The sequence below is a fragment of the Pseudoliparis swirei genome, chromosome 7 (genome assembly GCF_029220125.1).
Source record: "Pseudoliparis swirei isolate HS2019 ecotype Mariana Trench chromosome 7, NWPU_hadal_v1, whole genome shotgun sequence".
NCBI lineage: Eukaryota > Metazoa > Chordata > Actinopteri > Perciformes > Liparidae > Pseudoliparis > Pseudoliparis swirei.
Window position 1 is genome coordinate 3080434 of NC_079394.1, and position 22639 is coordinate 3103072.

Consider the following 22639-nt stretch of genomic DNA (forward strand, 5'->3'; position numbering starts at 1 on the left):
GGAAGCCCAAAGTAGTCAGTTGAGCCTGTATCTCAGGTAGCTGAGCAAGGTGCCGTGCGAGGCTGCTGCTGCCGAATCAACATTTTAGCTCAAGAGCATTGTAACCTTATCAAATTAGCTTTGGGCCCAGTCTGTCAGCCAGTGCTGCTGGGCTGGCAGCCACCACTGTGATTAGTCATATTGAATTATACATTCAGAGCATGTACGACACCTTCCACGTCAACACAATACATGGAGAGACTCACACACACACACACATATGAAGCAAGAGACGTACTGTAGTCAGAAATACATACACAATCTCGCAACAGTGATGGAAACAAGCACACGTATGTGAATGCACATGCGAGCGCGCACACACTTTGGTTTCTGTTTTGGAAAAAGGTGATGCGGATGTGCGTAAACAGGATTAGGAGAGACGGTTCCACTGTCACACAGACCTCCAGATTGTAATTCTCATGCCTCTCTGACAGCTTGGCACATCGCTAAGTCACCTAACGTTTGGGGGGGGGGGGAGTGGGAGGAAACGCGTCTAGTCCTGTCGGGAGAACTGTTTGGGACTAATGCCTGGGCTCGGTTGACCGAGGGGACAGAAGTATAGCTGAAAAGATTACAATCGTCTTCATTAAATTTATCTTCGCGACACAAACCGTTAATATGCGTCACATCAGTGTGTATGGGACTTCCAGGGCAGCTTAGATGACTGCAACCTGTAATTACTGTTCCAGCACTTGATTAGAATAATCTGATTGCAATTATTCAGTGACTTTAAAATACAAGCCTCAAGCTACAGAACAATAATTCAAGGGCAGCGATCGGGAGCGTGTTTCCTTTTTGGCTGTAAAATGACGTTTTAATCGACACCGAGTGAAAGAGGTTCCCTGCTAAGGAGCCAGTTCCCTCAATTAAAGGCCATTTATGAAGTGAGGGAGAAGACGCTGTGCTGCGATGTGGAGTTAATCACCAGGAAGACACTTACAGAGTTCTCATGGATCAGGGAAGCAACCCCTCTAACGGTTAAACAGGCAGAGACACAGCACCACGGCAGACCTTCAACACGCATACCGACATTCACGCCATCAGCTACCGTATTATGATGTCTCCTTCCTTCTTTTTTTTTAAATTTATATTTTTTTAGTCTTCAGAATCTCACATACACACATTGCAATTTTTCAGATTCTATGTATTCCTTCCTTATTTCATTGTCGGAAAGAATCAAAAGATTCATTGTATTTCCGGCTTAAAATTTCAAGTCAATACTAACATTTAAATATTTTATAACTTGGTAAAAAAAACGACAAACTCGAAGTCAACATTCTAAATCAAAAATGCGCTCGCAGTGAGTCAGAACATGAGACAGACACGTCAATTATCTCCCACGTACATTCTGGAGCAACACAGCTGGATAATTGATTGCACTTAACAGACAACTCTAATGCTTCTCATCACTCTGAGGAGTCTGTGGTAGATTAATTAAAAAAGTAATACAACAAGAGGGAGAGGCATTGCCCGGCTGCCACTGATTCCACGTCAAAGTGAGGACAAAGATGGTGACTCTCGTCTTTTCTCGTCCTCTGATTTGCAGGACTTGTGTTTCCTGGTTCTGATGTACCCGACGAGACACATTTGTATCCCGGCCTTCCACGCCGACGTACACTGGGTGATTTTTTTTTCTTCACACACACTCCAATGGGGACAACGTGTGCACACATACAGTGAGTGTGCGTATGATGACGTGGATGAAGGGCTAGAGGGCGCTTGCACTTAGCGGCTTAAAATAAAATCTAAATTGATGTCCATTGTATTTATGAAAGCTTAATTGTAACCATTCTTGATTATTCTGATGCATAATTGACTTTAGAATACTAACAAAAATGTGCCAGCGAGATCGCATTATTCAGTATTACTCTGCCGTAACCTCAGCAAGAGCCACAATACGAGACATGCCCTCTCCAATCAGCTTCATTGTGTCGTATCACCTCGCTCTAACTATATCACAGAGAGTTCAAAGACCTCACACTTCATGTTATTGCTGAAACCATCTTTAATCAGCGGCATTGGTCTTTGTTAGATCGTGGAGGTCTACATTGTAATGAAAATGCCAGCTAGCTCTGATAGCAGCCTAATTGGGAGATAATGAGCCAATAACATCAATGGCTAATGACACACCAAGTCTAAGTCACACCCCCCTCAGGCCACACAGAGGCTCATTCACCACTGATGGAGTGCAGAGCTGGGAAGTCTGACAGAGCTCGACCAACGCTCTGTGCAAACAGGCCGTCTTGATGGCTTCATTAGGCTAATGAAAGGCGGTGCCTGGCGCTTAAAGATGGTTATAGTGGACTCCAGCGAAAAGAAACACATACAGACATCTAAAAACCCATTGTTCACATATCACGCTTTTAAACCGCAGATCGGTAAAAACCAAAATTCTACTTGTTGATTCATCCTATCGGCCGACACAGATTGTGTTCGCCTCCAAACAACAGGTCACACATAACTAGCCGAGTTCAGATCATTATCGCATTTCATTACTTTGTGCTAAAAAAACCCGCTGCTGCTATACTATGTTGATGTGAATATTATGTGTAATTTGTTTGTTTGTGTGTCAGAGTCTGCGTAGGGGGAGTGTGTGTGTGTGTGTGTGTGTGTGTGTGTGTGTGGAGGGGGCAGACAGCTTAAGCACTGTATGACTGTGTGGGCGTGGGCACCAGTAAGTGGGTGGAAGGGGGCTGAACTTTTGTCAGGTCTCAACAATGAACGAGCTAACAGTAAACAACCTTGATGATGCATAATCACATTAAGAGAGGCACCGAGCATGGAGGAGCGACCCCGCTAATCCACGCTGTGCTAGCTCTGTAGCCTGCACATAATCCTTGAGAGAAGGAGCGGGGTTGAGAGGAAGGGAGTGCAGAGAAAGGGAGAGTAGGACCAATAGAGGTTTGGGAATTGAATTACTGTGCAAGCTTTAGGCCAATTAACCAGGTGTCTCAAATCTCTACCTTGTTGCAGCTTCATTCATACGACAGGGTGATGGGCTTTTGAATCTCCAGTATGGGGCTCAATATGGAGGCAGTGGAATGAAGCAGGGACGCATATGACAAGCCGGTGAGGGAAACTCCCAAATATCCAAATACCTTAAATACCTGAAATAACAACCTAATCTACTATAATTTCCTTTCTGATTATTGCTGCCTTCTGAAATCACATTTATTTCTTGTTAGAGTCACATATGAGGGGAGCACATTCCAGCATGCAATGGCTCTGTACATTACTGATTTCTTAAGTGCATTTGTTCTGGGTAGAGGAAAAGTAAAGTGACCATTTAGTGCCTGTCTAGTATTATAACCATGTCTCTCATTTGTAGGTGATAGCTGTAAAGACAAACTGACAGGTTTATGTGAGGAATAACAACCGAAGGTTGCCACAACGATCTTTTCAATGCACATTGTCCTCTTCACACCCTGAAATATAGAGACAGACGCAGCTACATCTGGACCTATGATTGATTTGAGTATTTATTGTATTGTGAACTTGTATTTGCATCAACTGCATTAATGCTATAGTGTTCATGTTGAACTGCCCAGGGACGACAAATGGAAATTAACAAGTAGCTAAATCTGGTAGAATGCATCTCTTCTCGTGAAGTGAGATGTTTTTGAATATGATCTGACAAATAAATGTAATAAACTAAAGAAAAAACAAGCTTCTTTTATGTGTTGTTTCTGCTGATTTAGGGACATCAGCAGGGCAGGGAAACTTTTCAATCAAAATTAATATGTTTTATTTTAATTTGATGAAATAGCCTATGCTTTCCCTAAAATTGCAGCTTGATGACGAAAAGGACCCAAAAAGTACAACAGTCGGTTTCCATAAAAATCGTATTTCACAAAAAGCAAAGGAGATGTTAAATCGGGGTCGATGACTTTGCGTTGAGGTGTTGAACTTGCACTGATATCACAAGCCGCACTATCTGCGCTTTACTTTCAAAACTTTGCCGGGCGAACTTTTTCTGCCAACTTCTGTACAGCTGAGGGAAATTCATCATTGTCAGCCGGTGGATCATAAATGGAGCGAGGGGCTGAAAATGACAGATACAGCAAAAGTAAAGAAGGGGAAGGTGGGTGGAGATGATGTGGAGAGTGAGGAGACGGAGAAATTGGGAGCCAGACAATGAGCAATGGTGGGGAGTTATCATGCGTGTGAGTGGGTAGGTGTAGTACGCGTGTGTGTTTATAAGAGAGAGAGCGAGACAGAGAGAGAGAGGGAGAGAGACAGAGGGAGTATTTGATAGGGACCAGCTGGACTTTGAGTACTGCCTGCTGATTCTACCTGGCCTCCTGATCCTTTGGTCCCTTACTTCCTTCTCCACTTCAGCTTCCCTCTCCTCCACACCCTGACGCTCTTCTTCTAGTCTGCCAACTGTTTTGCATCCTCAAGTTTACTAATCTTCTGCATCTTTAAACTGATTTATATGTCCCATCTAAAACACCCGTCTACAATTACAGGAACAAACCTTACACTTCTGGACCCATCATACCATGTCTATGGTGACATTTCCATTTCAGCTCCAGTATTCAAATATTAACACCCAATAATATATTTCAGGATCAGTTCCTCAAAGCCGGTTCCTGACTTTCCATTGCGAAATGGAATATCATCAATATTCTGCCTAATTTGAAAATGTTTGACCCTTGCTGGTTGATGATGCATCCGCATCTCTAAACCCACCCCTCTGTTTATCTGACAGAAGAACTCATCGTCAGCTGGTTTGCCCTCCGGGTCCAGCACGGATTAGGAGGTGAACTCTGAACCATGGCTGAACTGGACGTCCACCCGGAGGAGGTGAAGAACTGCCACCGGTCTCTGTCCCAGCGTTTAGCCTGCATAGACGCACAAAGAAGCGCACACACAAAGCAACTGACCACGCAATCAAATCCAGCCAACACAGCTGAGTTTGACCTCTTTGTGGCATCTGCTAATGTATGACAGGAGTCCTCTGGCCCCAATGTGCTATGTCTGAACATACCGTCTAGTCCAGACATGGGCAAACTACGGCCCGCGGGCCACATCCGGCCCGTTAGGCTTTTTAATCCGGCCCGCCGAACTTGTCCAAATCGCAATTGTGTTTACTTCCGGTGTGCATTGGCGCGGAAAGAGCTCGTCACACGAAACCCTTCACCGTGATTTGTCAATCCGTTTGTCTGTCAACATTTTTCGAAAAAAACAACCAATGAGCACTCAGTAAATCACAAAGGACCCGCCCACCACACAGGTGAACAGCCGCAGTGATTTTGGCGAGCAGCGCGGAGCCTGGAGGGGCTGCAGAGCCACGAGGAGGAACACGCAGCCAGAAGAGAGCCACTTGGACCGGGTAAGAGTCTTTACTAAACGTTACGTGTCACGGTGTCCGTAACTTGTGCGCGGTGCTGACTAGTCTTGTATTTTACAGAGAGGATTCACCAGCGCCTGCAGCGCAGCCTGCAGCTCCACCTGCCCGGCCAGCAGAGGTCTCGTGACACGATGACATGATGTTATTATAAGTGAAGCCATATTGTAAATAGTCTGTGTCAATAGTTGTGTTCTGTTTTCTATTTCTCAACATGTATATAATGTAGATTTTTTTTTTTTTATGTACATATTTATAAAAAAATTAAAAAAGTAATGGTCATGTTTTATTTGCACACACCCCATGAAACTTTATCTGCAATATGAAGTAATTTCTCAGTCCCATCTTTACCATTTTGGTGAATGTGTGACAGACCACATCATTTTTACTCAAAACGGTCATACAAAATTTGGTTTTCTTTATTTAATTCAATTCAGTTTATTTGTGGAGCCCAATTTCACAAATTACAAATTGGTTTTGGAGTGCTTTACAATCTGTACATATAGACATCCCTGACCTTTGACCTCACATCGGATCAGGAAAAACTCCAAAATAACCCTTCAGGGGGAAAAAGGGAAGAACCCTCAAGGAGAGAACAGAGGAGGATCCCTCTCCAGGATGGACAGGTGCAAGTACATGTATCTAGCATTGTATTCAGATATTTCACTGCTTTTGTGAACCTATGACCTTTGGTAAACCAATTTCAAACACCAAAACAGTTTGTCTACATGAGTAAAGGTGTGTTTTCAGAAGAGATATGAAGAATTTTTAAAAATCGAACTTCAATTGTCAGCTTTAGGGTCATATTTTCTCGAGTAAAGCGCTGTCAGTCTGTTTGTGACGGGGTTCATACACATGCTGACCAGATGACGCCGCACATCGCCCTCAATTTAAAGACCCCTTTCTAGTTTCTGCTGCAGGCAGGATATTTAATACAGTCTATCTCTCAGGACAATCTGTCCATTATTTTGCGGGGTTTAAAACAATTAGAAATTATTGAGTTTGAGTATTTCGTTGGGTAATACTTTGTTTTGAATGTTGAAAGTGATTCCATTGCTCTCTTTCCAGTAAATGTTGATTACTTTAACTTTGCACCTTAAATTGAAATGTATAAAAAACAGACGCAATCTCCAGGTTTAATAAATTACATTGCGTGTCCAAATGCTCCTGGCCGGCCCCTCTGTCACATTTTAGAACCGAATGTGGCCCGCGAGTCAAAAAGTTTGCCCACCCCTGGTCTAGTCGCTACTGTAGTATTTCCATCCAGTGACAGATAAATAGTGCTTTTACAAACTAGTCTTGTCCACCTAGAGTTTTTATGTATGGAAAGAAAAATGAAAGGGGAGTAGCAGTTCATGTGCGTGTTCTGCACAAATGAACAACAGTTGTTAAGACAGAAATGGCCTTTTGGCTTTTGGTACCCTCGTGTTAGAATTCAGATCTCAGTAGTTAAGATACTGAGCATGAAGTTTTGTAACTAACGCTTTGCTTGGAATCCCTAGTTTGCAGAATAAGGCGTACCAGTTGAATATTTAATCTTGCGTGTTGTGGATCAACATTTAGCTCGTCTTGGTCTTTTTAGCGATGTATAACCCAGTCTGAAGACAACAAATGTGTCAACCAGCCGCGTTTCTTTTTAAAGCATAAGACATGTCATGGACAGAAAGAGGTAGACACCTCGATGAATCATTTTCAAATGTTCAGATTTCTGCTTTTGTAGATCAAAATCCAATTGATCGACCAGATCTATGAATAAAATGTATGCTCAAAGCCAAGTATGGGGAAGACATTATGTTACAGTAAAAAAAAATGAAGGTGAAAAGTGTCAGTTTCAGTGAAAAAGGGAGCATGACATGATGGAAAGAAGGAGCGAAAAAAGACGTGGAAGAGAAGAAAACAGGGTCTTGAATCGAAGCCAATCATTTCAAGGACCTGAACTTGGCCACAGAATTATTTGAAAAATGTTCTTATACACACAGGGAGGAGAAAAAAGTGCTGGTTAAAAAAAGATAGAAATAGAGGGGGAGGTGAAGAAACAGACTGAGAAGTAAGGATAAATAAAGTTGAGTTATGAAAAAATAATACTGAAGGGTGGAGTTTTAGCCTCCACGCAACAATTGACCTGTTTCCAAATAATTACCGAGGGAAAAAAAAGAAAAATTCCCAGAGAAAAAAGAACAGTTTTCACACTCTAGCACACAAAGGGAAGGACCGGCTCAGAGATGAGACGGTTGGCCGCATTATACTGCCCCACTTAAATCTTACTTTCAATTCACTAAATGTGCTATTTGACTTGGCAAAGGAGCCGCTCCGTCCCGCGGAGCAGCAGGAGTCTCACCAGGACGTTGCCAAGGCGTCTGCAGCCTTGCTGAACAGCCTTCACCTTGGCGAGCGCGTGGCCTTAGACGTCGTGGGTGGCTCAACTCGGGGGAGAAAGGGAGAGAAAAAGAAAATAACATTAATCCGCAGATGAAGTTCAGCTTTTAATTCTAATGCTCTCCTTGAGAGCACTTACAATACACAGGAGGAAGAATAGACAAGAAGACCACAAGATCAACTCGTAGACACTGTGAAACCAAAATAATGTAAAGTTATTGGAGGAGTGGAAAAATCCAATAAAACCTCTCAGTGAAAAAGCCTATTATTCCACTTCTCTAAAACAATAAATCTGCGGTTATTATGGGGACTTGTCAACCAAAATGAATTTCTAAACTCAAAGGCTTTATATTCAACACAAGCAATTAAATTTGGATACAGCTGATTCCACATTTGGCTTTGAGATATTCAAACCATCAACTGCTTCATCTAAAAAAAGCATGGCTTTACATTGTCGAGCTATGTGCCAATCCCATTGGAAACATAACGTATTATTTTTCCATTCTATACAGGGAAGCTTACACAATCTTCCAAAATGTCATCATCTTTCCATTAAATACAAAATAATGTAATTGTGTGTCGTTTCATTTACAGCGCGGTTCAGGATGAGTTCAGGAGGACATGAAAACACTCGCTGTAAGATCGGCACAACGAAACTTCTAATGTTAACGTCTCTATTTGTGCACAACGTTTGCCAAAGATTCATGCCACTGTGTTTGAGAGGTCTAGACTCAGAGGAGGACGACTCTAGACACCATTCAAAAAAAAGGCGCAATCCATGGTAGCCAATATGATAAACCTGTAGGGAGGAGCCAGAGACACCCAGCTCCATGAAACACTAACAACACAAGTCTTCCCTTCTTAAACTCACAGGAATGTGAAATATGAGGTACCCCACACCATCCTCCCTATGGCCCGCAGTGTGAAAATAAAAGAGAATTGAAACATGGAGACAGGGAGAGATGTTGCGAGGAGGACAGGAAGAGAGGATGAGGAATTATACCAGGGTCTGAAGATTCATTTCGAGGTTGGATTTAGAGAAATGGTGTCTGGCAGCGCTCTGAGGGTCAAGCCCTGCAGACCTGCAGCTCGAGCAGCCATCTTGGCAGTGACTCCTTGGTGGATTGTTTTACAAGGTACACCCGTCTGCCAGAACACTTCATTTCCTCTTTTCCACCGTTGCACCAATTAAACTTCTTTTCATTCGGACGGTTTATCTTCGATCGGAAAGACATCGCTCAGACAATGACCAACGAAAACATCCTCATAATTTAGAGCAGAAATAATGACTTCCTTTAGTTATATTTACGATTAGGATGAGGATAGTCAGTCGGATAATCAATGGTGTATGCTGTCCCACAACAAAGAGAGAGAGAGAGAGAGAGATCCTTTTGTTCCCTCCCCATTCTTGGGAATATATTTGGAATGTAAAGGATCGACCTCGGATTCATTTTCAATAAACAAGATAATTCAAATCATCATTGTGACATATTTTGCTCTCATTCTCATTTCATATTTCTTTGTCTCTCTCTCTCGTTCACACACACACACACACACACACACACATGGTGAACTCCCCCACCACAGGGCCTCCTACATGGGAAGAGTACGAGCCATGAAAGGCACACAGTGTTGATCCAGCCAATAAACTGACCATTTGGGTCAATTTATTAAGGAAAACCTTTTTTTCAAATGTGATCCTTGTGTGTGATGGAAAGCCTTCCGACAACTCCATCCCATCCACGTCTCTGTGGTTCTTGGCATGGTTGCCTTGCAGAAACTCTAGAAGTGTTATTACAGATATTTAGTGGCCTACAATAGGAAATTAGTTCAAACAAATGTGTACATCTGGGTCAGAGGAAGACTAGTGGGGGGGAGTCTGAATGATGTATGCCAGATAGAACTATCTCTAGGAAGACAGAGAAATGACCTCACCGGTCATCACAAGGGTCAGAACACAACTCGATGGCTGATCAGTGAGACATCTCAGACCCATCTGGGATGGATTTCTGTTCTCCACAAGCTGAAACCCAAAACTCATATCAGATCTGAATGCTGTGCAGCGATAATAGCTGAATATTCATTTTGGTGCAAGCGGAAGACAAACATTCCCGTTCTTAATGACTTCTCCAGGGAGGAAGTTCATTACACAAGGTTGTTACGCAACACAACCCTGTCACTCGAGAGGTCAGAGGAGGTTCACGCTGCTAACATGAGCAACAAAGGCCATTGACAACTAGTTTAGTGACACCTCCTTCATGAAATTACATTACTTTGAAAGAACTGGTATACAAGTAACATCAGTAAGACTTCAGGCAGCACATTAACACTGGATGTAGGTTCAATCTCTCAGGCCAATTATTCAGAATCAATTGATTTGTGTTGTTCTTATTGGTTCAATACACAAGGGTGATCCCCATATTAGCCTGATTTGGGTTTACGGAAAACAACATGAAAAACACGTGTGTCATCAGTGGTAATCCAAGCTATTGGAATGTCAGGGCTCATGAGAAATCCTTGCCACCATGTTTTATTTTGAAAAATAAAAGTTGGAATTGTTGAGAAAGAAGTTGGCAGTTAAAGCAAAATAATTGGAGTAATTACTGTCATATGTCTGGGGGTGTATACACACACTGGAGATGCACATGTGTGTGCTGTATTTTATGGAGAACACATTAAAAACAGAGTTATATTTCGAAATAAAAAAGATTCTGGGAAGGCTTCTCGAAGCATCGCCCACTGTAACAGGCATGTGTACTGTATGTCTGTTTTACAGATGGAAGGTGTGTATATTGTATCTCTATATGCGTGTGTGTGTGTGTGTGTGTGTGTGTGTATGTGTGCGTTTCTAGGAAAAACACTGTAGCTGTAGTTGCACACTGTTCTGTACACTGATTGATGGTTGCTGTCCATGCAGGCCTACATTTTTGAGTGGATTGGAGTCATAGCACATGAGCAAACACAAGATGGAAGACTGTGGAACTCTCCATTACAAAGACTCTCTGCACCCCATACACAGTTTGCAGAGAAACACAAACTCACACACACACACACACACCACACCCACAGATCCACTTCCCCACCTCCAGTGCTTGAAGATCTACCTGCCAGCTGCTGCCAGTCGCAGGGAAAGATGGGCTTTGTTGGTTTTGTGAAGCCCACCGACAAGACCCCCCTGGAGACTGCAGGTCTCCAGTAAAACACAAGCCTCAGCCTTATCCACTCCGCCGCACAGGCAATCTGTTTCCTATATTGCCAGCCTGTATCACTGTACTATGCACTATAGAACAGCAATTGAGCAGGAAATTAAGTTAGGGGATCGGTATTTGGCGGAGGAGAACGAGCTGGTTCGGTCTTCCCTCTCCACATACAAGGATCATTAAATATCACACGACGTTCCTGATAAATTCCTCCTCCTCCTCTCTGCTGTTCCCATCAACACTCCTCCCCTCTTCATACCCTCTTCTCGGTCTTTCCGTCTCTTTTCTTTCTTCCTCAATTTCTCTCTCATCAGCTGCTTGTTTCCGTCTCGTCTCGTCGCGTATGAAACAAAACATCCTAATGGATGTTTGAACAGCTTGAGACGCGTCGGCCTGGGAACTACCTCGCCACGACAGGGAGCTCCGGCAGGGAATTGAGACCTTACGGGGGAAACATAGGGGATGGCATGTTTCCCGTTCTTCTTTGTTTAGTTCTTGTCGTCTCTCTTAGTCCACCCCCTGGTCTATCCATTTTCTCTCATTATTTATATCCACATACAAACAGAAGTGTATTTGTTTGATTAGCAGATGTGGAGGATACCTTTTCTGACTTTTTTTTTCATCCACTCTGTCTAATGTCCTTCCAACCGTTTCCATTGAGCGACTGCGTTCGAGTGTTAGAAGTTAATGAGACGAGGGAAAGAGAGCGAGCGAGGTCAGGGCGGCACTATTCAGAACCGCTGTACTGAACTTAGTGGAGCAGTGGCCGCTCTGGTGAGACGACTGAACGCCAGCCAACGCACAGACGCACAAACATGCTCAGCAGCTCTTTTTTTACTCCCATCTGAATTCTCTGTTTTATTTTCTGGCACAAAAAAGGACTTTTTGTTTCATTTATTAACTTCTTAATCATAAACCTCATTATCAAACTAATAATTAACTTTTATTTTAAATTACTTTTCGGTTCATTTTGGGTATTCAAATGCCCCACATCCCCACGTATTAATGAAATGTGTATTCGTAGAAGACATTGCTTCTCATTCAAACGTTGCATGTTCCAGTGGACCACAGCTTATTTTGTGCTGGATACATTAATATGAAAGGTTTCGTATTGCTAAAATGCTAACTTTAAACTAACTAACATATCTATATTTGAGTTTCTTAATATTTAATTCGGCTTACAACTGAAAAGTAAAGATGTGGATCATGTGTAAACAGTTATTCCCTATAATTGACCGACATTTTTCATGTTTCTTACAAAAACGTGAAAGCGAGACGCTGGCGTCCCCGCATCCGTCCAGAAAGACAGCGGCAGATATTAGAAACACGCTCACGGGGACAAAGAGCTTTTACTGCCACAATCTTCGGTTAATCAGTAGTGTTGACAGCTAAATTAACAAGTGCTACAAGCACCATTACATGTGGCTCCTGCTTGTGTTACAACGGATAGATATACCAATACACTGTTAGACAGATAATCACAAACAAATCAATATCTATAAATAAGCGAATGAAAAGAAAAACAATATTGCTCTCGAGATGAATGCATGACCACCGTTGGCCGCCTGGAAAACACACACACACACACACACACAGCACTCAAGTCCTGGGCAGTGGTCAAGTTAGTGGGAGGCAGTCGGGGAGATAAGGCGCCAACCAGGTCTAAATCCCTCCTGAAGCAGTCTTGATGGACAGACAGGCCACCATTAACAATGTGGTGGCTTGTGAGAGCAGCAGCTGATGGAAAGATACCCTGGCATTTGCTGTGTTAAGAAGTGGCCCTTAAAGATTTCACACTTCCAATTTCTTTGAATTATCTGCCATCTCCAGCCGTCACTCAGCCCCACAATCTCAGATTCTTGCTCACAGGCAGCAGACTGGTTATTGACGGAGCAATCCGCCGTGATACAGCACAGCCTGATAAGCAGCATTAGTCAAACAACACAACGTACAACTCTCAACCCCAACCTAGCACACGGGTGGATGCTCAGCTCCTCCGTTTGCCCGTATGTCTGGTAAAACACACTGTGATTATTATATTATTATATGTGATTATATAATATTGAGCATAGATTGAGAACAGTAAAGCGTTCTCAGACGTTACATTGCGCTCACGTCTTTGTGCTGTACGCACATCAAGATGGTGTGACATGAAACTTTGTGCCAACATAGCAGAGTAACTCACGTATCGCCGTTTTCTAGTTTGCAGCGTGCAGCACAATAGACGTGTTAAGTTCCACCGTAGGCGGCGATGACAGCCGACGCCGGTATGACACTGAACAGACTGCTTATCAGATCTTTAATGGTTTGATCTGCTCGCTGTTTCCGACAGGCCGGGATAGAAATATCACAACATCCCCATTACCCTCAGCATTCAGAACATCGTGCACAGCCTGCGCTTTCTATGAATTATTAAAAGCAGACAGATTACGCTGCGAGGCTGGAAGGCCAGAGGCGTGCTACAGATGCTGCCGAGCAAAACGGTAACATCAGAAGTGTGTTTTTCTTCTTTTTGTTCTTTCTTTTTTTAAAGAGAGGGGTCTTTTTTTAAGAGGTCTGCATCATATTAGAGAGGGTGGCTATTCCGGGGGAAAAGGAAATGGTAGGTGTGGTTTGGACGTGTGTGCGTCTGCAAAGGGTGATTCGGGTGAAGGGCACGGTGTCAGGGCTCGTCTGACATGTGGCCCGGTGGGCTGGATGGATGGTTCACTGTCTAGAAGACTGGGTGGGTGCAGCCCAGCTGAAGCCAGGCAACTCTTTCTTTTGCTCTCTCTCTCTCTCTCTCTCCCTGGAGTGACGTGCTGAGACATTAAGACAGGCGTTTTAATTAACTGTGCCACTCTTCCACCTGCTGCCCTCAATATGCTCCGGCCCAGGCAAGCTGTCTCTCATACCACTGACTCTCTTGCTCTCCTTTGGCTCTATCTTTCATCATTTTCCTACACTTTTTTCCGTTCCTCCTCTCCTTTTCTTTCCAATTTTCAAATCTCACCCTCCATCACTCCGACCTGCTCTCCATAACCTCTCTTTTCTCTCTCTTGTGCATCCCTCCGCAGTTTGACCCCAATAAATGAAAACTCATACCAATAGATAAGGCAATTCCATAAGGCTCAAATGACAGAATTAGTCAATTTCCTTTTCTTTTTTTAACTTGCAGAGAATTAATTTTGACATGTGTCCTGTTCTACTGACCCTCTTACTCTCTCCCCCTCCCCCCCCCCCCCCCCCGCCCACACATACAGTGCACACACTCTCACGCTCTTCAAATCTATCTGGTAATTCAGCTCTGCCCAACACTCATCAGGCTATTCATTACGGCCTGATTGGAGATGGATATTTCTGTTCCCTCATGACAGAATGGAGCTAGGGATCAAACTGGGGACATCACCGGACGTAGAAGAGCAAATGCGACACACAGCTGCTTGTGTGTGTGTGTGTGTGTGTGTGTGTGTCTCTACGCTTGGACATGTGTGTGAATGTGTGCTAATAATGTTTTGTATTAATATGTGTAAATGTATACTGGGCGGTTTAGGACTCTCATTTAGTGCTGTGAATCCCACCGTTTAATCATTTAGATCATAAATTGAGAATTAATTCAAACAGAACGGAGCAACAAATGATCCACTTTTAGCACTCTACTTAAATTGTATTACACTTTTAATGGGGTTAATAACAGACGGCATTGGAAACACAAGAAAACGACTCAACAACGTGTTGTATTAAAGGGATTAATGTCCCTCCCTTCAGAATTAAAGCCAGGTCTCTTGAAGATACAGCTCACATTTACAAATGACCAAGCACTGGCTCCAGGATGGGGCCCCCATGTCACAGCCGTACGCAAGAAGACAGCAACTGGGGGCCAATACATCAGCCAGGCCGACAGGGACCATTCATCTGCCGGCTGAGGACAAGTGACTTTGAAGTTCTCTGCATCGAGGTGAAAGAGCAGCCGTGGCCTCAACCTCCGTGTTTATGTAGCCGCACTAGCCCTGGGAGAGCTCTTAATGAATTATGCGAATAGGCGGACACCGCAGCTCCAAGCACACGCTCGCAGGGCTGCGTGAGGGCCGAGGCACACACCGAGGACGGACGCGCATTGATGTCGAGGTCGTGTCAGCGTGTCCGGTAATCTGTGTCCATGCGCAAAAACACACACGGCAGCAGGCACTGATGGATTTAGTGAATGCAGAACAGGCCTGTGTTGCACTGAGCTCGACCGGTGCGTTGACAATACAAGCAGAGACTCACCTGTCAGAAGCAGGCTATGCCAACATCCTGCAGCAATGTCTCTCAACGGCGAGCTGGGGGGCGTCACTTCCTCTGGGAGAAGGATGTTCCTCTTTGTGTTGCCACATGCGCGCCCACAGCCCCACTGAAACAACCTGCCGGCGCCTGCGTGTCGTGAAGCAAAGTTTCCAATATGGGAACAATCATATTCACATGATTAGGAGATTATTTCTGTTCACTAATACATACAGTACTGTTTCTAGGTGACCTTTAACCCTCCTATTACCTTTTGGGTCAATTTGACCCCATTCAATGTTTAACGTCTCTAAATGAAATGATTGACATCATTTTTTTTGCTTCATATTTCATGACTTTTCCTAATTTATTGGGGACAACTGGGAAAACATAAAATTCACATGATATGTTTTCAATGTCCTGAAGACAACTTGTACGTATCGATCAATTTGACCCCAGGCTGTTTTTCACTGTGTAAAACATAAGAAATATCAACTTTTTTATTTATTTAAAGGGCTATTTAAGTAGTCAACAAACAAACAAAGTACCTGACACTTAAACTTGAGAAACAATATTAATTCTAATCATTTTCTGGAGGTTTCAATTGCTGTGGTCAATAAGGGTAAAAGATGTTAGTACATTTGAAGGTAACAGGAGGGTTAAGATAGCTAAGCTCTCATGTCCAAAACAAATGAAGGTACTGTCATGTAAAATGGCCGCTATATGACACCAGCTGGTAGAAGATGTTTTGGCCTCTGTGCTTTCCCTCGGTTAAAGTATAGCAGGGGCCTCTAACCCCCTGGAGCTCCTCTTGCATCCTTCTCCAGCCCGCCCCTAGGAGCATGTTGTCCTTGTTGTGCTGCTGCTGCTGCATGGGGCCTCTGGTGATAAATTATGGATGCAATGCAAAAGCTGTAAAATTTGTTGTATCTTCCATTATCTTCATGTTAAAGGCCACAAAAGCTCTTCAGTGAAGTCAGCCATTAAGAAATGACAGGTATTGCTATCAGGCTTCTTTATAGCCTATTACCTGCAATGACAGCAGCTGCTGCTGCACCACTGTACGGCCTATCACATTATTTGCAGCTAAAGTCAGCTACTGTGTCATTTCGCCTCATTTTCTTGACAGTGCTATCATAAATCCATTGAGCTGCAGGGGAAACTGTCGACTACCTCGATTATCTTCATAGCCTGAATGAATTCTGAAATGTATGTAACAGGCAATGACTGTTATGGATCAGGAGCCAGGGCCATATTCCCGCTAACTCTGTCTCTCTCCCGGCTTGTCTCTCTCTCAGGAGATGAGCCGATCGAGGGCTCGAGGGCTCTGATATCCGCATAAAATTGAGTAAAGCAGGTGAACTTTGAAGCACACAGTGACAGCTCATGAGAAGTGACGTCAGGTTCATTTCTTAAAGACAATGTCCAGCTGATTTGTGCTGGCGCCTTTTACGGAATAAGAAGTCTGCTGTAATAGGTGAAGGGTCAACAACAGTACGTTAAAGATAATGAAAAAGAGAAAGAATTGTAACGTGGTATGTATCCAAGTAGACAACTAGATACGGCTGCATTTTTTTAAAGAAATGAGTCATTATCCGATGTTATGTGAACATGTTGATTGGATGGTGTGTATCAGAGTGCATTATTGTACCCGTCAGTGCAAGATTGTGGTTCGCCCCACAGGTGACCTTCGACACGCGGTCCTCAAACTCCACAAAGCGAGGGATGACCACATTTTCTTTAGAACCACTGCCAATTTGTCCGTAGTCATTTTGCCTGTTGGGAGAAGAACGTAAACACTTCATTAAAATACCGTTTTCATCATATTCTAGTCTCCATCATTTCAAAGCATGCAGAAATATTACACAACTTTCAATTTCTATAGGATAAAAATAAAAAATCTAATCAATTCAACTTTGCAGTGAGCAGCTTCCACTGGGAACTGTGGAGCATATGCGCTTCCTCCCATTGCTGCGAATCCCCTTTGTGACAATAACGAGACACGGCCCCATCAGAAGTGAAACACCTCACTCACTAATTAGACTCTCAGGCTGCAGTCTGACAAAATAAAAAGAGAGGAGTGCTTGAAGGAAGACTTGCTCTCCCGCAATTTGCATCTGCCACTTTTTACTGCATCTGTTCCAAGTGCCATTCAACGCTCTCTTCCTCCTTTTGTTGGGGAGTGTTGAGCCCCAACTATTTAAGCTCACCTCCTACCTACCCAGAGCTTTGTTCCTGCTCCTCTGCAGACCAGTAATGAGCCAACCGCCACAAAACCGCCAGGAAATTAATGACTCATTACGGACGGGGCCTAGACCGCTGCACAGCCTCTCCCTCCTCCGCTCCACCCCACATGCCCGCATGCAATTCTCTCTCTCTTACTCTCATCCCATCCGCCCATACAGAAAGACCCCAACACCTCCCTATCAATTAGAGCCTATTACAGGGCTCCCATGCTAGCAGGGCAAATAAAGAAGGCCTTCACAGCTCAAGAGTGTGTGCAGCAGAGATTGGGAGGGTTGAATGAGGAGCCTTAAGGTGCTCCTTTCACACCCTTGCCCTTATCCATTGTGCCAGTGTGTAGAGCCCCCTAGGAGAAACGTGCAGGCCCAAAAAGACTTCGGGATGAAAATAAGTCACGGGAGGGATTCTTGGTCACACCTTTTTCCCTTTCCTTGTACTACAGCGTCAAATTATATCATAACGAGTCCTTAAGGACAGCAACGTGGTCACTGTGGCCCTCCTTTAAATAGAGTGTGAGGAAAAAGATGGCAGGATATGAATGGTATGGAATCAGACCATCTGTGTGTGTATTCATGGAATTACAGATATGAACAAGATGCAGCAAATGGTGGACAAGCAGCTACACATGAACATTCATGTGGTTATTGATTTCTCTTAGTTTCACTCTGTTTTACCCTCCGTTGCATTTCCCAAGGCAATACCTACTTATACACTGTTGGTCTTTGTTCAGAGCAAAACAAATATTCAGTTCTACATTGCCAGCATTTTAGAATATCTTTCTCTTTTTTTAACCCCCCCCCCCCCCCCCCCCGATAGGAAATGTATCAGCTTTTCATTCGAGCATGCGATGCTCATTGGCTTTTGAAGCTGTGGTGCATTTCAAGGCAATCCCTCTGAGAGTGAATGGGTGAGATCACATGGGTTTGAGGTGGTTTAGAATGGCAAATCCTGCTGAAAGTGTCATTTCCAGCCAGAGACATCAATTTGGTGTGTGAAACCGGGCCCCGGGAGAAGCCGAGAGCCGGGGAGATTCCTGACATGAGCAACGGGTCTGGGGATCAACTCGTACTCACCTGGATAAGACAGGAATTTCACAAAGTGCTTCAAACACATGGAGCAAAGTGTGAAAGCAGGAGGAGAGGCAGAGACATGACGGACAATTTAGTGCAGGGAGAATGTACAAAGAGAGGAGCTCTTTAGTATCATTAATTGTTCTGGTTATAAAAAATTTAAAATGTGATGACACATTTCTATTTATGCCCCCCAAAAAACTATTCAGCAAAACAAAAGCACACCAGGTTAGAACTGAGGCCACTGCTTGTCCTTTTTGACTTTGATATTATTGTATATCGTAGTTGTTTGCATGTCAAAAAAATAAAAAAATACACTAAACACGAGTTGATCAACGGCCTCCATCTGGGGAGGATTGTCAAACCTCATAAGTATGGTTAATAGGGAGACATTAAAACACTGACATGTACAATTTGAAAATCTAAATTACACAGAGCGTTATTTCTGGCCAAACATTTCAGTAACTGTAAAACAGTGTACATAGGCAGAAGCATTAACTCTAATATAAAGCCTCAATTAGCTAAGTGAGAGCAAAATGGCTGATAATTATTGTGCCAGCTCATTAGACTTGTTTTGACACTAAAACCACTTAAATCACCGCACAGGCATTTAAGCAAGCACAGATGCAAACACACATATGCAGATGTTCGGCGCGTATTCCCATCATAATGAGGCAGACCCTGTACAGGTTGGGTTTTACTTGTTTAGATGATAAACTAAACCTTTTAACCTGAATTAAATAGGGTCTTACTATGATAGAAGTCATATATAAATCTGCCTATGGGTGTTAAATGTAATGACCTCTACACAAAACAAAGGATTGTCATGTCCTAATAAAACACAGGACTAGTTACTGACACGTTTCAATCATTTTGTTTTACTTCCTGTTTCGTCCCGTGACTGAGACGGCCCTCTTCCAGGAAGAGGGTGGAGCTATGTCTTTCAGGTCTGGCACACCTGGAGCAACACCACCTGAGAGGCATCTCCTAATCAGTGGGCGGGACATATATATGGAGGACTTAAAATGACTGAAGCATTTATTTATTTATACATTTATTTAAGCATTTATTTAATTATTCCTGTATTTATTTATACATTTATTTAAGCATGTGTTTATTTATTTAAGCATTTATTTATTCTTGTATTTATTCATGCATTTATTTATTTATTTATGCTTAAGTCATTTAAAGTCCTCCATACACGTATACACCCTGAAAGCAAGTGTCTCTCTCTCTCACTCTCTCTCTTCACCTGAGCGTTGACCATCCTGTGGCATGGTGCCTCAGTGTCGGCCACCATTTGTTTGTTTTGGGGTCAAGCTGTGTCGGGGTTCTCCGCCATGTTTGTTGTGTCTTTTTCTCCTGTGTTGTGGTCAGTCAGGGAGCTCAGTGTTGTCTTTCCTTTCTTCTCTGGTAGGTCAGTGGAATCTTTTGTTTTCTAGTTAGTATTGGGGTTTTGTTTTGTTGTGTTGGCCTTGGAGACCATGACGCCTTTTTTCTTTCTATTTAAGTCTACCTTTTGTTAAGCCTCATCTCTGCTAAATAAATATTCCTTATTTTGCTTACATATTTCCCTTTATTGTTCGCCTCCTTTGTTCCCCCCTTAGCTGTATCCCTTATTATTTGTATGTTAGGGCCTGTGCGCCCCCAGACGACCGAGAGGCCGTAACACTTGCCAAGGGCAGAAGACGGCCAACATAATACAACTCTCAAATAAGTTTAAGTCTTAAGAAGGTCTTCGTATAAAAACTGCTCATACAGAAAGGGATAACATTGTTTACTCTATTGATTCATGAAAATATTATCGATAAAATGAGTGTAAAAGCAAGATTCTGCTGTACCTGTTATACATCTTGGCTAATCATGATACAGACTCCTAAAGAATAAAATCCTTGGGGCCTGCCATGAAAGTTTAAGATTCAATGCAGTAAAATACAATGTGCTGTAAAATATTAATGTGTGTGGTAAAATTATGCTGGTGGTAATATTTTAGATTGCTGCTGTCTGTAAAATAGGCATATCTGTATTTATTTACAAGCAGGGTTAGTGGATGGGGGGCTTTGTTTGAAGCCACGTTTATGAATATCGACTCGGGCTCCAAGGTAAGTGGCTATAAATCTGTGAGAGGATCTTTGTAAAGTTCCCTTGGAGGACATAACTTGAGGTCCGACCGCCTCCTTCCTTCACTTGACTTTTAAACATTTAGTGCAGCTTCTAAATTATGACGGGTTCCATTTTGTGAGTCCAAGTGTTAACCAATCAAGTTGAGAAATTGTGGCGATAGATTTTTCCCGGATAAAAAACCGAGGCGCGTTGGGCCCTTGATCTCCACGGTGTACGAGTCTGGGGAACTCTGATATGGATCTCGGCACGACCCGCTATATTCCAGAGGTTGACGTGGATGTTCTCAGTGGAATATGTCCGTAACCCTCCTGTTACCTTTGGGGTCAATTTGACCCCATTCAATGTTTAACGTCTCTAAAAAAATGATTAATATTTTTTAAAATTCATATTTCATCACTTTTCCTTATTTATTGGGGACAACTGGGAAAACATAAAATGCACATGATGATATGTTTTCAATGTCCTGTACAATTTGACCCCAGGCTGTTTTCCACTGTGTAAAACATACAAGAAACATCAACTTTTTTATTTATTTAAAAGGCTGTTTAGGTAGTCAACAAACAAACATAAAGTACCTCACACTTAAACTTGGGAAACAATATTAATTCTAATAATTTTCTCTAGGTTTTAATTGCCGAGGTCAAATTGACCCCTGTGGTAAAATATGTTAGTACATTTGAAGGTAACAGGAGGGTTAAACCCTTGAGATCCACAGCACTCCTTTAAATATGCTTACACCACATATTATGCTACACTATTCATAATTTTTCCCATGCATAGGAAACATGAAGAATAGCATTTCACTTTTCAGCCCGGCCTTTCCATGGTAGTCACTGTGGGTAAGATGATAAAAAGTGTGAACTACTTGAAGCCGAGAGCACGACCTGTGCTAATGGGGGAAGCATGACTTGTCGTATGATTATAAGACCCTGTATCACACGGCTCATCCCACCGTAGGCCATCGAGACCAGCCGGAAGAGTTCTGGAGGGCCACATCAGATGAACCTTTAGCGAACGACTCATTCACACCTTCCCCTTTTCTTCAGCGCCATATCTTCGACATGTTTATCTATTTATTTTGGCTCGTGGTTGTGAGGATCAGATCACGGGGGTACGGCTTTAGTAATAGTGCAGCTGTTGGCTGACCTGGAGATGATGGACACAGAGGGCTGTGTCCTCCAGCGATGAGGATCACGCTGGAGCCGGGATTAAGAGAACTGATTTCTTTCCTGGTCGAGTTCAAAGGACTCAATCACAGTGTTTCACTGCTGAACTCTTGCCCCCCACTTTAAATGCATAATTAACTGACGAGTAGTAATAAGGTTCTGCCCTTTAAAACGATTGTTTGGTTTGGTTTTAGGGTTATTCTCTGCCTGGTGATGAACACAGCAACAGCTGATGTCGCCTCGCAGTAATAAATGTCTGGGAAGCTGCATTGATCCAGCCATCTAATTCCAAGAAAATAGCTTCCTCCTGAGCTAAATTGGATATAATTGACAACCTCCCATTAAAGCCCCATCTCTCTTTCTCGCTCTTTCTTTCTTTCTTTCCTAACATTTTCGTTTCTTTCTCCACGGTGTGCCTCCTCCTGCTTCCTCAGGTCTAGTCCCCGCAGCCTCTTCGTTTATGTAGACCTCAGCTATCTCTCTCTCGCCACCACTCGGTATCAGTTCACACCCTGAACACACAGAGAGAGGTGCGAAACAGGGACTTCAGGACATGTCACATCACACTTAAGGGCTTCACAGTGATCCAGAGTTCAGACATGGCAGAGTGAACAGGACGTGTTCACTAACACACGTGCCTAATACTGGACACAAGCAAGTCGGGTTGGTCTTGGATTAAAGATATATTACATTTATTGATTATATGCTATGACTTAAATCCTTCAAAGATAGAAATAACGCCAGTCTTTTACTCAAATAACAACTTTAGTTTGCACGTTCGCTAATGAAGATGTCATGGCCTTAGGTTTGAGTTTAGTATTTTAAGTG

At 43.1% G+C, this 22639-nt stretch overlaps 1 protein-coding gene across 1 annotated transcript in view; it reads right to left on the minus strand.

Annotated features, from left to right (window-relative positions):
* Nucleotides 1-22639, minus strand: part of LOC130197301 (uncharacterized) — a 238870-nt gene that overhangs the window by 186580 nt on the left and 29651 nt on the right. Inside the window, exons 2-3 of the mRNA XM_056419900.1 lie at nucleotides 16859-16983; nucleotides 15214-15357 (exon numbers count right to left, since the gene is read on the minus strand). The gene's annotated coding sequence lies outside the window, so the exon portion shown is untranslated. The remainder of the gene's footprint in view (nucleotides 1-15213; nucleotides 15358-16858; nucleotides 16984-22639) is intronic.